This window comes from Lepus europaeus, chromosome 20 (genome assembly GCF_033115175.1).
Source record: "Lepus europaeus isolate LE1 chromosome 20, mLepTim1.pri, whole genome shotgun sequence".
Lineage (NCBI taxonomy): Eukaryota > Metazoa > Chordata > Mammalia > Lagomorpha > Leporidae > Lepus > Lepus europaeus.
In genome coordinates, this window is record NC_084846.1 from 29,779,689 (window position 1) to 29,797,856 (window position 18,168).

The window sequence follows — 18,168 nt, forward strand, 5'->3', positions numbered from 1 at the left end:
GGAGCAGCCGGATCTTGAACCAGTGCCCATATGGGATGCTAGCACTTCAGGCCAGGGTGTTAACCTGCTGTGCCACAGCACCGGCCCCGAGAAATCATTTTTAAAAACTTATATATCGGGGCCAGCACTGTGGCACAGTGGGTTAACGCCCTGGCTTGAAGCACCAGAATCTCATATGAGCGCCGGTTCTAGCCCCAGCTGCTCTTCTTCTGATCCAGCTCTCTACTATAGCCTGGGAAAGCAGTAGAAGATGGCCCAAGTCCTTGGGCCCCTGCACCCACGTGGGAGACTCAGAAGAAGCTCCTGGCTCCTGGAGCCTGGCTTCGGATCGGTGCAGCTCCAGCCGTTGTGGCCATCTGGGGAGTGAACCATCGGATGGAAGACACCTCTTTCTGTTTCTACCTCTCTCTGTAACGCTGTCAAGTAAATAAAATAAATCTTAAAAAAAAAAAAAAAAAAAAAACCCAGGGCCGGCGCCATGGTTCACTTGGCCAATCCTCCACCTGCAGCGCCAGCATCCCATACGGGCACTGGGTTTTAGTCCCGGTTGCTCCTCTTCCAGGCCAGCTCTCTGCTCTGGCCTGGGAGGGCAGTGGAGGATGGCCCAAGTGCTTGGGCCCTGCACCCGCATGGGAGACCAGGAGAAGCACCTGGCTCCTGGCTTCGGATCTGCACAGGGCACCATCCGTAGCGGCCATTTGGGGAGTGAACCAACAGAAGGAATACCTCTCTCTCTCTCTCTCTGTCTATAACTCTACCTGTCAAAAAATAAAAATAAAACTTATATGTTTTTGGCACTTCTTTTCTCTGAAAAACGAAACCATACACATGGTTGTCCTCATACCCTTTTATACGTTAAATGAGGAAAAATCAACTCAGATATACAGAGTGACTTGTGTGAATTTAAGAGAGAATGGCGAACTCTTTTCTGCCAGTTTAATGATGAGGATGACGATCTGATAATGGGGTGAGCTACAGAGCCCCAAATTCAGAAGACACTTGTGAGCGCTTCCCATTAGTGCTACAAAAGTGTGGAGGGTACAAGATGAACCATTGTGCCCACACACAGGCAGAAAAAAAGGCAGAGAAGTAAACATGCACTACACGGGTGCACAAAAACGCAGGACACAAGGGTACCAAGCCATGGTAACCTCAAAGGACGAAGCCGTTCATTTTGGTCATCCCCTTCATCTGGGTTATTACACATCAGACATGATCTTGAAAGTAGGTCTGAAAGTAGGAAAACTGTGACAGGCGAGGGGTGGAGACAGAATGTGCCAGGCTGTGGGAACACCCTGAGCAGGAGCAGCAGGCGTGAGAATCAGCTGAGCGTGGGATGACCAGGGTCTGAACATAAAGCAGGGGAAGCAGGCATGAGGGGCGGGGCTAGAGAAGTGGCAGGCACGTTACAGAATGGTCCACTGGCCCCTATCCCTTCCCAGAGGCTCCGCCAGATCCCACTGCCTCTGCCAGGGACAGAGGAGGCATGGTGAAGGGTGAGCACCTGCCTCTGAGCCCGCCAGCTCACTGGCTGCCCAGCACCATCAGCAGCTTCATCTCATGGTCTGGAGTGAAGAGATCCTGGCGAAGACCCCTGGACTGGACTCAGAGTTGGAGCAGCCGTGTGCAAGCCAAGGAAGGTAGGGAGAGAGGTCATGAAAGAAGGAAAGGCAAGCACACATGAGAAAGGCCAAGGTGACCTCCACGGAGAAAGAGGGAGAGACAGAGGGGCAGCTGTCCAACCATCCTCAGTGTCCGGGAGGTGGTGATCTTTCACGAAATTGCCTGCGTTTTCACAGCAAATCCGCCTCTCACCTGCGACGGTCTGAATGGGCTTCTGCTTCTCACCACTGAATACTGCTTGGGACGGGGGTCACAGGGGCACTGGGGTGGAGAGTGAAGAAGCATTGATGCCGTGCTTTGGAGTGAACATTTCATTTCTGTTTTGTTCCCTCCGCCTCTCTTCACGGCAGAAATCAGGGCGCCACCTCACGTCCGTCCCCAACCCCAACTCCTTCCACGTCTGCTCCTAGACTACAGTTCCAGAAACTGTTTCCGTAAGCTGCGCAGATCATCTAGTGGGCCTTGGAACCAACCAGACGCATCTTCTCCCTGCAGGCGCACAGAACGATTGGCCTGGGTTTGGCTTCCCGGGGCACGGACAACTCGCAGCAGCCACAACCCTGCTACGCTACTTCAGCCTTTGGTAATCTGTGTTCTCACCTGAAATGCCCCCAAATCGGATCCCTTCCCAGCTTTGTCTCCTTCTCCTTAAATCACAGCCTTCTAACTTCACGTTGTTTATCCTAGCATCCTAAGAGTCCACTTTGGCTTTACACTTGTGAACTTGACACCCGCAAGCTGTTAGTGAGAACCATTTGTAGGCGACAATTCACCAGCAATGAGACGATGGATGCCATGTTTTCCTAACCCGTAGATTCATACTTACATTCTAATTCTACACTTAACTGCTCGGCAACGATTTTTTTCTAATGGGTCCAATCAATCAGTACAAAAGTGGTTTATAGAAAAATTAGGTTCTTTTTCCAGCTCCAGCTCCACCACAAGCACAGGAGAAAGCCAAGATAACAGCCTGGTGTGTATCCTTGCTCCTTCCTCCACGCTTGTGTGATTTGTCTACTTACCTACGACAGGACGATACCATGCAAAGACCTCTGCAAAAATGTCTTTTCTTGCCACAGCATGTCATGAACGTCTGCCTGGGAAATACTCAGGGTGGAGCTCACTGTCTTCACCTAGGCCCGCGCTGCTTACCGAGGACACGCTCTGAGAAACCTGGTCATGCGAGCACCACAGGGTGCACTCAGCCAGCCCCGATGGCAGAAGTCACTCACTCAGTACAGCCACTTGATGCGATCAAGACACATGGTAAACCCAAGCTGCGTGAGCGGGCGCTAGCACTGCACCGCAAGTGTCACCGTCTTGGAGCAAACTCTTTTTCTGAGTAAAAGGAGCACACTCTACAATGATGTCAAAAAGCACAGTATAGGAAATACACAAACCAGGAACGCGGCTGCTTGTTCTCATGATCACCATGATAATGCTCAGTTTTAACCTCGCCATGATATACTGTGCTTAACTGTCCATGACATGTTTTATGCGACTGGCCCTGCAGTAGGTTTGTTTGTATCAGCATCACCACACACACGTGAGAAAGGCATTGGTCTTCAATGTTTAACGGCTACTTTATTTTTTTTAAGATTTATTTATTTCAAAGGCACAGTTACAGAGATGCAGAAACAGAGAGAGACAGAGAGAGAGGTCTTCCATCTGTTGGTTCACTCCCCAAATGGCTGCAATGGCTGGAACTACACCAATCCAAAGCCAGGAGCCAGGAGCTTCTTCCAGGTCCCCTACATGGGTACAGGGGCCCAAGGACCCAGGCCATCTTCTACTGCTTTCCCAGGCCATAGCAGAGAGCTGGATTGGAAGTGGAGCAGCCAGGACTTGAACCAGTACCCATATGGGATGCCAGCACTGCAGGTGGCAGCTTTACCCAACATACCACAGCGCCAGCCCCACAACAGCTACTTTCAGCAATAGTAACTTTTCAGCTGCATTGTAATCTTATGGGAACACCATAACACATGCAGTCTATGTTGACTAAAACGTCATTATTACAGCACGTGGCTGCCCCTGTGTAATATTCCATTGCATGGATGAATCATGATTTATTCAGCTGTCCCTGAACATAACGTTGATATTTGTTTTTGGTTTGTTGCTATTGTTCACATATCCATATTTATTTGCTGCTACATTTCTTTTCTTTTTTTAAAGATTCTTTCTTTGAAAGGCAGAGTGACAGACACAGAGAGAGAGACAGAGAGAGGGAGAGATTTCATCTGCTGGTTCATTCTTTAAATGGTCTTAATGGCTATGGCTGGGCCAGCCAAAGTCAGGAGCCAGGAACCCCATCTGGATCTCCCACATGGGTGATAGGATCCCAAATACTTGGAGCCTCATCCACTGCTTGCCCAGGTGCATCCGCAGGAAGCTGGATCAGAAGCAGGGTAGCAGGACTGAAACCAGTGCTCCAATATACGATGCTGGAATCACAAGCAGCGGCTTAACCCGCTCACCACCCCTCCAGACCACAGCATATTTTATTTCTGTAGAATAGATCCACAATATTACCCTTTTTAAACAAAAACATGTTGACGCTTAAGATCACTAATTCTAAAATAAATTATTTTCTCTTCTCATCTAGAAATAACTCCATTGCCTCTCTAAGTCACATTGTACATTATAAGTGGGTAGGTAGGAAAAACCCACAATTAAGAAGAGAAAAGGACTCCCTCTGTTTTTCCACTGAATGTTGGTCGCTGCTGTGTGCTGTGCAGTGAGAAACAGAAAAGTGTGCAGTAATAGAAGCCGGGGTCCTTCCTTCCACAGATTCTCTGTCGGGGAGTGGGACTGGCCATCCATAGCACCTCTGGATTTAAATGAGAATGGCAAAAGGATTTCCCTGCAATTTCTTCCACATTCCCCAAGCAAATAAGCTGTTTCTCAAACATGGGCCAAGTGCAAAATAGGATGTTTTAAAAGTATTCCCACTTGCGCGCGCGCTCTCTCTCTCTCTCTCTCTCTCTCTCTCCCTCTCTGTCTCCTGACCTCTGTCTCTGTCTCTCTCTCTTACACTCTCCTTCTCCCTCTTTTCCTTCTTCGCCCCTTCCCTCCAGTCTGTTGGGTTTCCCTCAATGAACTCTTTCCCTTACTCCAGTGTTTGGTGTGTTTTGTGGCGGCCTTACATTGGTGCCGTGACTCGGATCCAGGCTCCCCCAGGGACTTTGCTCTCCCTTCGGGGATCTCTGAGCTGTTCTGGGTCCTGGATTTCTGCCAGTCACAAAACACACCCCCAGAACTCCTTCCACGTCACCAAATGCTCTGCGATCTCTATCCACACACCGGCCTTCCAGATTCTGAGTGTTTACAGGAGGTGATAATGGAACGAGCCAAGGCCTTCAGCAACCAGACGGTGAACCAAATGCTGCCACAGGGATATACTCAGCTCCCCTCCCAGGAGACAGCGGCTTGAGACATCGCCCCATGCCAGCGAAGAGTGCCTCATTGCCCCATGTCAGCAGGAAGTAGCTCTAAAGACAGATCATCATCCCTCTACCCCTCCTGGACTCTTAGGACTAATGCAATCCCATACAACTCCTGCTTTATAAAAAACAAAAGGGGGGAATGTGAGTAAAATGGCGCAGTCTTATCTATGGCGGAATCTATACCCTGACACCATCCTAGGCTCTAGTCCCCATGCCATTGCTGGAAGCCAGGGGCCATAAGGCCCAACCACTGGTGTCAAGCCTCACCCCCATCCTAATGGGATTTGCTGCTCCTACTTTCCTGCCTGCCCCCTGGCAAAGTTTTAAAAGGACCTATTCCTGAACACTTGTCTCTGTCTCTCTGTCTCTCTGTCTCTCTCTCTCTCTCTCTCTCTCTCATGCTCTCCTTCTCCCTCTTTTCCTTCTTTGCCCTTTCCCTCCAGTCTGTTGGGTTTCCCCCAATAAACTCTTTCCCTTAAAAAAAAAAAGTATTCCCACTTCTGCTGAGAATAATTGGGAGACGATTTCTTTCAAAAACCAGTGTTAAGTCCCAGCATGTTGCAAAAGGGTTAAGTCTCAACATTTAGTCACAGGGAACAACCAACTTAAAAAAATAATAATAATTCTAGCTCCATCAGCACAGCCCAACCTGGAGTCAAACTCTTCAAGGCCAAGTCCGGAGTGAGACTCCCAGCTGGTTAGTGTCATCCTCACACACCCAAGGTGTTGGGGAAACAGAATAGGAATTGCAGAATTTTGAAAGCCACGTTACACATTAAAAAAAAAAAAATGTAGAGGGGCCAGCACTGTGGTGCAGTGGGTTAAAGCTCTGGCCTGAAGCACCAGCATCCCATATAGGCACCGGTTCTAGTCCCAGCTGCTCCTCTTCCAATCTAGCTCTCTGCTATGGCCTGGGAAAGCAGTAGAAGATGGCCCAAATCCTTGGGTCCCTGCACCCACATGGGAGACCTGGAGGAAGCTCCTGGCTCCTGGCTTCAGATCGGCACAGCTCCGGCTGCTACGGCCATCTGGGAAGTGAACCAGCGGATGGAAGACCTCTCTCTCTGTCTCTACCTCTCTGTAACTCTGTCTTTCAAATGAATAAAATAAATCTCTAAAAAATAAAATGTAGACCTTCTCCTAACCACAAATGTAGCTAAGTAACAGCCAGAATGGGTCCCAGGATGTTAGCTGCAGTCTTCCACATACTGACACAACCCCTGGAGTTAGCTGTCATCTTTTCCAGAGGAACCGAAAAGAAGACCAGGAAATTCTACCCACGCTAAGCTCGAGGTGAAACACGGATAAAGATGATGAGAAGTGACGATGACAGCAGGTTGTGGGTGAACGTGTCCCCCTTCCCACTGCCCAGGGATTCCCGTTCCAGGAGCAAGTGTGGCACTTTTGACATTGGTTCACCATGTGTGCTGCAGCCTGAAATTGCCAGGGTTGCCTGGACTGCTGGTGACACTGCACATGGTGACACCGCACATGGTGATGCTACACATGGTGAAACCACACATGGTAACGGTGCACATGGTGACACCACAGGTGGTGACACAGCACGTGGTGACCCTGCACATGGTGACACCACACATGGTGACACCACACATGGTGACACTGCACGTGGCGACAGTCTGCCTCTGCAGGGCACACCTCCCAGACCCTTTGCTAACTGGGAGCTGGATTGTGAGCTCTTTCAGCAAACATTATTAGGTTTCCCCACAGGTATAGGAGGAAGTATACAGTGCACCACAGAGAAACAACTAAGTAGAGAGGCATACAAGGTTGAAAAGAAGAGGTAAAACTGCACTGAATACTCAATCAAGCAGATATTGAAGGGGCCAGCATTTAGCACAGCGGCTAAAACCACTGTCTGCAATGTCAGCATCACTTACTTATAGGTGCCAGTTCATGTCCCAGCTGCTCCACTTCCGATCCAGCTCCCTGCTAATGGCCTGGGAAAATCAGCAGAAGACGGCCCAAGTGTTTAGGGCTCTGCTACCCATATGGGAGACCCGAATGAAGCTCCTGGCTTCTGGCTTTGACTTTGGCCAGTGCTGGCCATTGCAGCCATCTGGGGAGTGAACCAGCAGATGGAAGATCTCTCTGCGTATATCCCTCCCTCTCCCTATCTCTCCCTTTCTTTGTAACTCTTTCAAATGAATAAACAAATCTTTTTTTAAAAAATAAGTTAAGGGGCCGGTCCTGTGACCTGCCTCTGCCTCTGCCTATAGTGCCAGCATCCCATATGGGCACCAGTTCGAGTCCCAGATGCTCCACTTCCAATCCACTCTCTATCATGGCCTGGGAAAGCAGTGGAAGATGCACCTGCACCTGTATGGAAGACCCAGAAGAAACTCCTGGCTCCTTGCTTTGGCTTGGCCCAGCTCTGGCCACCGTGGGTAGTGAACCAGTGGATGGAAGACCTCACTGTCTCTGTCCCTCTCTCTCTGTCTCTCCCTCTCTCTGTCTATAACTCTGCCTCCCAAATAAATAAATAAATAAAATCTTTTCAAAAAAATTTAAAAATAAAAAATAAATTTAAAAAGATCCAGGCCTTCCCCACCCCAGGTTCTTCTCTGGAAAGCCTTCTCTCTTGCCCCTAGACAAGACAGGGGCCCTCTCGGAAGCAGCTACGCCACTCGCCACACTGTAGGAAACTGTTCCTCACTTGGCTGTCGACCCCAGACAAGGATCGTGGCCTTTCTTGTCACTCCTGTGGCCAGAGCCCCAGGAAACTGGGTCTGGCATGGTGAGCCTGCTGCGAGAGAGGCAAATGCAGGCTGAAGGCAGGGGTGACAACGGGCACCAGGGGAGGCACACAAGTCCCCTCATCCAGGAACGTCACGTTGAGGAGACCCTGGTTTGTAAACCTCCGCGTTATGCACGTGGCACTACTGTGAGACACATTTCTTAGGCTAGGGTTTCAAGAAACTTCGGGGCTTGTTTTGTTTGCCGGCCCAGTGCGTTGGCCGGCACTAGTCACGTGACCCCAGCTAACTGCAAGGCAGCCTGGGAAATATGGCGCATTCAATATGGATGCCACACTAATGAGAGACCAGACAAGGAAACGGTGGGGGGCAATGGCCCGGGGACGGGCAGGGAGCTAAGGAAGCACAGGTGAAGGCCCCGCTCGCGGGCTCCCTCTCTGCTGCCTGTTTTCAGAGCCGGCCACGGCGGGTTACAGCCTCGCTGTGCCCTCTGCGGAGACCTGGAACGCACAGTGCATTCCGTCCTTTTAGAAATACGTACTGAGATATTTACAGACCCCATGATAGGATCTCTAGGATTTGCTTCAAAATCACTGAGGGGCTGGGCAGGTGGGGGCGGGGCTCTATTTATTCTAAAAATTGGTGAAACTGGGTAATACGTGTCTCGGGTTCTTTATACTCTTTCTGCTTGTATTTACGTTTGAATTTCCCCATGATGATTTTTTTTTTAAATTACACAATTGGTGAGTTATAAGTGCAGAATATCCTGTTACAAACCACACTAACGCCAGCTTCAGCCGTCGCCTGGTTCCACCGCGCCCTGCACCTCCGTCTGGCCTCGACTCTGCGAGCGTTTATTCGGCTCTGCCTTGTCCATCCGCGGGGCTTGAGACTGCGCTCAGCCAAGGGAACTTAACTCTGCCGTCACCACGCTTCCTTCTCGCCAGCAAAAAGCCCTTTTGATTCACTGCTGACAGCTTCAGGCTGGATCCATTCACAACCGACTGCGCGCCTACCACCCCTACAGTTTCCGTACCAGCCCCACATCGCCAGGGGAGGCAACTTCCTGTTTAGGGAAGTCGAGAAGTGGCACCAGACTCAACAAACTCTGTCTTCTTCGACTGGGACAAAAACCTGATTCATCTCCGCGCGCCCTGACGCGCAACCTTCCCAGACAGGGAGCTGGGCAGCTGCGGTTGAGCTCGCCTTTGGTTCCCGTCCCCCGCCCCCCCAACACTTTTCTAGAAAATACTCCAGAGCAGAGGGGGCCTCACAGGGGCTTGCTTTTTGCTACAGCCACACCCACACTCATATAGAATGTTCAGCTGCTTCCAGACACGGAGCCCCGCTGCGACCACACCCCACCCTCGCCCTGTGCACACCAAGCCGCCTACTTTTCCTGTGTTCCCACGTGGCCTGGGGGCGGGGCACACTCCCAGGTTGGTGCCACATTGTCTCCAGCTCTAAGCGGCACACCACTCCTTCTCCCGTTTTACAGGTCATTATTTTGACATCTTACTATTTTAGAAACCTTCCGTTCTAAAAACAGCAAGTACTGTCAGCAGCTTTCTAGTAGAGCAACGGTTGTCTACTGCTATGAGGGTGCTACAAGAAATGCATGGAAAGTGGAATTAAGTTTAAAATTATGAAATCTGTGCATGCACAGGGTTCTTTAAAAGTTTATGAAAATGCATATTATGAAAAAAACTAGGCATGGATTTCAAAAATTCTTGCACCAAAATAAACTTCTCTTTTAATTCCATTTTTACATAAACTGTTTTTAAATTTTCTCATGTATTTTTTAAAGTCCATGGATGAAGAGAGAGATCTTCCATCTGCTAGTTCACTCCCCAAATGCCTGCAACCAAGCTGAAGCTGGGAGCTAAGAACTCAGTCCAGATCTCCCACTTGGGTGGCAGGGGCCCAAGCCCTTGGGCCATCACCTACTGCCTCCCAGGGTCTGCATTAGCAGGCATCTGTAATCAGGAGCAGAACCGGGACTCAAACCCAGGTACTCTGCCATGGAAGCGAGAGCCCCAGACAGCGCCTCCAGCACTGTGCCAAGTGCTGGCTCTCATGTGTGTTCACACCCCAGTGAGGCCTGGGAATTTCCCATCTCTACCAGTGGCATTTTCAGGGGCATTTTCACATCCCGGGATAGATCTGGAAACAGATTTAGTCCTTACTCGTAACTGCGGTTTTCTCTACTGAGAGTCTATACAACTTTGGCCCAACGTGCCTCAATCTGTTGAATGTTATACATGAACAGGACTGAATATTTTGCATGTACATTTTACCAGGAATGAGAAAGAACTTGGTTTATTCTTAATATCTTTAAGAAAACAAACCACCTTAGGAGCAGGTCTCAGAGATTTTAAGAAGTTTACATTTTTCTTTTTAACTTGTCTATATTTTCAAATTTTCCCATAAGGATCAAATATTATTTTTGTAATTTAAAAATGAAGTTATCTTTTTTCTTTCTTTTGAACTAAGGCTTCTCAACCTCAACACTGTTGACACTTTGGATTTAATCCCTTGCTGGGGCTGGGCAGGCAGCACACTGCTGGTACACTGTAGGCTGTTGTGCAGCATTTTCTACCACTAAAAGCTGGTAGCGCGACAATGACAATTTTCTTCGGGGGCAGGCACTGTGACACAGCAGATTATGTCACCACTTGCAACGCTGGCATCTCAGAGAGTCCATTAGACTCAGCTGCTATGCTTCTAATCCAGCTTCCTACTATTGCACCTGGGAAAGCAGCAATGGCCCAAGTGCTTGGGCCCCAGCACCCACGTGAGAAACCCAGATGGAGTTCCTGGCTCCTGGACTTTGGCCTGGCCCAACCACAACTGTTGCAGCCATTTAGGGAACAAACCAACAGATGGAAGATCTTAATATCTCTCCCCGCACTCACACACACTCTGTCACTCTGCATTTCAAGCAAATCTTAAAAAACAAACAAAAAAAAACCTGTCTTCAGACATTATCAAATGCTTCTTGTGGGACAGAAGGCAAAATCACGCTTATTTAAACGCACTGCTTCAACCGTAAAGACCTGGGGTCCTGGAATGGTTTTTAGAACATATCAAGATACACAAGTACTCTATTAGGAAAAATGTCATCAGACTGCTAGGATTGCATGTACTGAAGAGGGCAAGGCCTTTCTAAGCAAGGAACATCTGACTCCACACCACTCTGACTGAGAGAAGCCCCGGGAGATGCCCAGGGGTTAGTGATGGGCTGGCTAGTGACAATGGCAGAACAAGCTGAAAGCACACATGGCATCTCGCTGGTTCCTGCAGAAGAGGTGGGGCTGCCCTCCTAAGCTCCCCAGGAAGAGCGAGAGCCGGAAGGGTTCTACGTGAGGGGTGCACAGCCAGCAGTGACGACATCAGAATGCGCAGGGCGCAGAGTGTGCCTTCCCTGACCCCTTTCCGTCTCCACGGCCGTGTTTCTAGCTCATCGGTCTGTCCTCCAGCCCTCACGGGCAGCGCAGCTGTTCACAGGGACTCTGTCCATCACACGTTGGTCACTGCACAGGTGCGACAGGATGACTCAGAAAGAGAACGCATCCTTTGACTGTCATCTCGGAAGAGAAGACACCTGGAGAGAAAAGCTCAGGGCATCTGAGAGCAGAGAGGCCGGCAGAGGCCCCTGAGGCTGAGAAGGGCGTAGAATTTGGCTACTGGGGGAAAAGAAGACATTAGATTTATTCCTGCAGCACCTTGGGCTGGGGCACCTGGTGACCTGGCAACCGAAAGCAGCACCTGAAGTTTAGCACCGGGGCTCTGAGCCTTAGCCAAGGCTTCTGTACCCAGACAGCCAAGAGGAGTAAAAACTTTTGCCTTTAAACATATCCAGGGACCATCGTGGACTAAAGAGGTCCAAATTTGAAGGCAGCCCTAGGAAGGGTATTGAGGAAAGTTGTAAAAGATCAAAACGAACAAAAATACACTATTGAGTGTCTTGTCTAACACAGCTTTCATTACCTTTTAGTTGCTTTACAGCTCTGTAATTGGATGAAAATGCAGTATAGACTGAATTGTGTGCCCCCTCCCCAGAAAATATGCTGAAGTCCTAGCCTCTAGTACCTTGGCAAGTGACCTTATTTTTTTTTAATTAATTAATTTATTAATTTATTTATTTATTTTTTAATTTTTGACAGGCAGAGTGGACAGTGAGAGAGAGACAGAGAGAAAGGTCTTCCTTTTGCCGTTGGTTCACCCTCCAATGGCCGCCGCGGTTGGAGCGCTGTGGCCAGTGCACCGCGCTGTTCCGATGGCAGGAGCCAGGTGCTTCTCCTGGTCTCCCATGGGGTGCAGGGCCCAAGCACTTGGGCCATCCTCCACTGCACTCCCTGGCCACAGCAGAGAGCTGGCCTGGAAGAGGGGCAACCGGGACAGGATCGGTGCCCCGACCGGGACTAGAACCCGGTGTGCCGGCGCCGCAAGGCGGAGGATTAGCCTGTTGAGCCACGGCGCCGGCCCAGTGACCTTATTTGAAGATAGGGTCCTTGCAGATGTAAGTAGTTAAGACAAGGGTGGGCACTTGACCCTATATTGCTGATGTCCTTATAAGAAGAGGAGAAGGGGAGGGTGGCAGTGGGGTGCTGCAGGTTAAGTCACCACCTGAGGTGCTGGCATCCCATTGGGTGCTGGTTCCAGTCCCAGCTGCTCCACTTCCAACGCAGCTCCCTGGGAACACAGGACGTTGAAGTCAGTCCCACCCACGTGGAAGACCCACGGCACTCCAGGCTCCTGGCTTCGGTCTGACCCAGTCCCAGCCATTGTGTCCATTTGGGGAATGAACCAGCAGATGGAAGATCCCTTTTTCTCTCTGTCTCTCCTTTTCTCTGTCACTCTGCCTTTCAATTAAATAAAATAAATTAGGGGAGGAGAGAGCGGAGGGGGAGTGGATAGGCATGAGAGAGGGGGAGGAGGGATACAGAGACAGAGGCGTGAGTTAAGTGTGAGCTGCAAGTGTGAGCTCAGGCTGGCCAGGAGGCCCTGGAAGCTGGGAGAGAGCAGGAAGGGTGCTCCCCTTCTGACTTCACAGGGAGCTTGTTCCTGCCTTCAGGCCCTGGGTGATAACATTGTGTCTGAGCCACCCAGTTTGTGGCACTTTGCAATGGTAGCCCTGGAGAGGAACAAGTACAGGTACAAATGCCATGATCCTGCCCACTGGAAGGCAAAGCAATTTCATCTTGTGGAACACGGTGGGTTATTTCTCTGTGGGAATTGGCTGGTTCTGTGTCTATTCTAAATTTATTTCCGCGTCTCTGATGGCCTATATATATACCTGTGATTTTGAATGTTCTTTTTTTAAAAAAGGTTTATTTATTTATTTGCAAATCAGAGTTACACAGAGAGAGGAGAGGCAGAGAGAGAGAGAGACGTCTTTTATCTGATGGTTCACAAATGGCCACAAAGGCCAGAGCTGGGCTGATCCGAAGCCAGGAGCCTTTTCCAGGTCTCCCACGCGAGTGTAGGGGCACAAGGACTTGGGCCATCTTCTACTGCTTTCCCAGGCCACAGCAGAGAGCTGGATCAGAAGAGGAGCAGCCGGGACTCGAACTGGCACCCATATGGGATGCCGGCGCTTCAGGCCAGGGCGTTAACCTGCTGCACCACAGCACCGGCCTCTTGAATATTCTTATGAACCAATAGTAATTACTTACTATTTTCTTACTAATGACTTTCATAGAATCCCTCACGTTGTTCATTCAGTATTTATGTGAGAATCATGATTTTACTCTTATCCTATTTTACTCTTTACCTATCCTTGAACAAGGGGAAAGGCTCCTTGAAACATCACCAAGATTAAACTTCCACTTACAGCATCTTAGGGTAATAGAACTAGATTTAATTCCTCTTAGAAAATCAAAATGGGTGCCACTGTTGTGGCACAGCAGTGGCCACCTGGGGTCCTGCATAGCACCTTAGAGCCCCAGTTCAAGTCCCGGGTGCTCCGCTTCTGACCCAGCTCCCTACTAATGTACCTGGGGAAACAATGCATGATGGCCCAAGTGCTTGGACCGCTGTACTCATGTGGGAGACCCAGATGGAGTTCCTGGCTCCTGACCTCGGCCTGGCATAGCCTTGGCTTTTGCAGCCATTTAGGGAGTAAACCGGCAGATGGAAGATCTCTTTCTCTCGGTCTCTCCCTCTCTGTCCCTCTGCCTTTCAAATAAATAACTCTTTAAAAAAAAAAAAGACAGAGAGAGAGAAAATCAAAGCAATGTCACGATTGTCCCCAGTCTAGGGGAGGAAGAGTCACAGGCACACGGTGCTGAGTCAGATCCAATGTATCGAGACTGACACACAAGCCCTTGATTTGTTTATATGGTTTTGACTCAAAGAATAAAACTGCAATGAACAATTTCATTCCTTGTTATTGCCTTACGTGAAATGTGCCGTTTTCATTGAAAACCTCATTGCATCTCCACTGGGCCAACCCTGGAGAGACTTTGGGATAGAGCCCAGGCACTGTCTCCAAGTAACTCCAGCTGAGTGTTACATATAACACCTGTCATTGGGAGGCTCCCTGAGGGTCACTCCTTTACACAATGGGGTGGAGACACGGGCCACAGGGAGTCAGCTTTGAGTGGAATTATTACACAGAGATGTTCCAGGCAAAGCATTTTATGAATCTTTGTGTGTAGAAATTCTATACATTCTTTAAAATAATCATAACTATGAGCTAGAATGCCTTACTAGAACAAAGAAACCAAACTAGAAATGCTCTGTAACATTAGTTGTTACTTTATTTGTGTTTTTTTTTAACTTCCTCCTTAAAAAAAATACTTGGTATATTTTCATTTTATTTGAAAGGCAGAGAAACAGAGACAGAAAGACAGATAGAGATCTCCCACCCACTGGTTTACTCCCCAGATGTCTGTAACAGTCAGTGCTGGGCCAGGTCGAGCCAGGAGTGCAGACTTTACTCCGCGTCTCCCATGTGGACGGCGGGGAGCCAGGCAGCTGAGCCATCGCCGGCTGTCCCCCAGGGTGTGCATTTGCAGGAGTCTGGGATCAGAAGTGGAGCTGGGTCCAGAACCAGGCACTCTGATGGGGAACGCGGGCTCTGCAGGCGGGGTCTCAACCACTCTGCTCAAAGTCTGCCTCCTGGTTGTGGTTTTTACGCAAGGCAGGCAGGAATCACACGTCTGAAAACACTGGCCCTCACCCGGAAATACAGAAATCACAGCCACCCTGAGCCTGTTACAGTGTCTCCTCGCCCCACCTACCGCACTCTCCTCCCATTGTTGAGGACGGTCACAAGGCTCAAATCCTCCCCTGGAGGAGTCCAGTGCCGCACACCGCCTCCCCCTCCCACTTTGTAATCATCAGCCTTCAAATCGCTGTCCTAACTTCGACCCATCAGTTTCCAGTATGTGAGACCAACGTGCATACCGTGAGTTATCTCTCTGGGGGCACACTTGCATTTGAAGGAGGCCAACTCAACCCATTAAGCGTTTAGAAAGTTCCTTCTGTGTCCAAGAACCATCTCCTGCCCTGCACCCGGCACATGGGACGTGAACTTGGGCGCCCACCAGGCTCCTCCCTGACTCCGGACTCTGACGGGCCAGCACCCGCTTGACACCTTTCACCTACACTAAACTCAACCTCTACGTGCACACAGCCAGTCCCGCCTCCAGTGATCCTGCTTCTGTCAATAACATCCATGGCCCAGGCCAAAGGCCAGGTGCTCTGTTTTTTTTTTTTTTTTTTTTTTTTTTTTCTCTATACCCTCCGTGTCTAGTCCACCAGGGAGCCTGTCGGCTCTGCTTCCTAGACAGACCCCCAAACCCACACACCTCCTCTGTCTCTTATGCTGGGATGCTGGGACCAACTCCCTCTGCAACCTGTTGTCTGTGGCCGCCTAAGAACACAAACTAGATTATGGCCCTGCCCGCTATTGACTTCTCCTGCTATTGCAGGTTGGACATAGAATCTGAACTTCCTGTGTTGACCCCACGGCTCTACATGAACTGGCCCGGCTACCTCTCTGATCGTATCTCTTGTCTTTGTGCCTTTTGCTAACGGTCCTCCAGCCACAGTGTTTTCCTTTCAGTTCTCTGAAGACACCAAACTGGTCCTGCCCCAGTGCCTTTGCACCTGCTACTCCTTTTGCCTGCAAAAGCCTTACCTGGGCTTGCTTTGCAGCTGGCTTCCTTATAGCGTTGACGTATTAACTCAAACATCACCTCCCAAGAGAGGCCTCTCCTAGTGTAAAGTTTCCCTCCATCTATGCCGACCCACGACACCATTTTGTGTGCCTCCCTCACACTTGGCACCGTCTATGCCACCTTGCTTGTATCTATGTCTCCACGTGCCCCACCCTCCAGGACATACCCACTAGGAGGCCCATTCTACACAGTGAGTATCTCAGCAGTCTTGTGCCTTGCCACTCTCCACTTATATTAAGTACACAGAATACCCTGAACATATGAATTGAATCAGTGAAGATGAGAGAGAGAAGCTTTGGGGAAGAGATCTTTCCTGACAGCTTTCAAATTATAGCCATCGCTGTCCCCAGTTCCCTCAGTGGGCATGCTCAGTCAGTCCTAGGTGGAAGAGAGATCAAATGATAGCTTCCAAGTACAGGCTCTTTTAGAAACTTCAAAGAAAGAAAACACACTGCACATGGTTCCAAGTAACAGACAGGAAAGCGTGCAGGAAGCACAATGTGAAAGGGTGATTAGGCTCACCTGACAGAGGAGGAAAGAAAGAAAGAAGTCACCAGGCTCTCTCTGTGTCTGAGAGAAGCACCCAGAACATCCGGGTACCCCAGAGCAAGTGCGTGGAGAAGCGTACTCGGGAAGTTTCGAGCTCATTTTAGCGTTAACTATTGAGAGACCTGGAAAAGGAAGTTGTGCGGATTAAGAGGCTCCTACGCGCCAATGCACAGACCATTTGACTGTGAGTTACCTTAGGCTGTGATTGCTGGGGGACAGGCAGCTTAAAATTAAAAATCACCCAAAGGAAGGGAGGGGACGTCTCACCCTTCGAGGGTACAAGGAATTGGAGGTGATATAAAATGACGCTCAGAGTGCACCAGAGACACCCAGTGCTTAGGGATGAACCTGTGGCCACTTGATTCTCACAAATGATGTAAGAATGTTGCTCAGGTGGCATCAACGAGAGGAGGGGCTCGGAATTTTCTATTTTGCTCTAACGAGTAAAATGGAGAAGTCCTGTTTCTCAGTCGTCCAGGGAAAACCCACAGCTCTGGGGTCGGTGCTTCAGTGTAGTGGTAGGACTCCATGTGCCACGCTGACATCCCAAATGGGCGGCGGTTCATGTCCCGGCTGCTACTCTTCCCATCCAGCTCTCTGCTATGGCCTGGGAGAGCAGTGGAGGATGGCCCAAGTCCTTGGGCCCCTGTATCCACGTGGGAGACCCGGAGGAAGCTCCTGGCTCCTGGCTTTGCATTAGCCCAGCTCTGGCCATTGCTGCCATCTGGGAAGTGAACCAGCAGATGGAAGGCCTTTCTCTCTGCCTTTTCCTCTCTGTAGCTCTGACTCTCAAATAAATAAAAATCATTAAACAAACAAACAATCCCCAACTCCAACAGTGACCACCCTGACAAAGGACAAAGGTCATTTGTCCCGGGGGTCACTTGTCCCTTCTGCGCTGTGCCGCCCCTGAAAAGAACTGAGCCCACCGGGTGCAGGGGAGGAGCCTGGAGCCAGTCCCTGGAGCCAGTCCGTGATTGGTGGAGGCTGAGTGACACAGTAGACCTGGTAACAACCCGCATCAGTCAACTTTCCATCACCATAATGCAATCCTGGGACAGCTAAAGAAGAGAAGAGAATTCAGCTCACAGTTTCGGAGGCGAGAGTTCCAGCAGCAGGTACAGGCTCTGGCCAGAGTGCCCGCAGCAGGAAGGGCCCTCTCCTCAGTCCCGGAAGCCCGCGAGGCTGGGTGGGGCCAGCTCAGGCTTTTGGCACAGTCCTCTGACCCCCACCTGACCTATGACCCCACACAAAGGCCCACCTTTTAAAGGTTCCATCACTTTTTTTTTTTTTTTTGAGATTTTTTTTGTTTATTTGTGTAAGAGATAGAGTTACAAAAAGAGAGAGGGAGACAGAGAGGTCTTCCATCCACTGGTTCACTCCCTAAATGGCCACAACAGCCGGAGCTGGGCCAATCCAAAGCCAGGAGCCAGGAGATTCTTCCAGGTCTCCCACGTGGATACAGAGGCCCAAGCATTTAGGCCATCCTCCACTGTTTTCCCAGGCACATTAGCAAGGAGCTGGATAGGAAGAAAAGCAACCAGGACTCTGCCCAGCACCCATAGGAGATGCCAGCACTGCAGGCACAGCGCCAGCCCCCCCATCACCTTTCAGTTTCACCTCATTGGGTCCTGGGAGCTTCCAGCA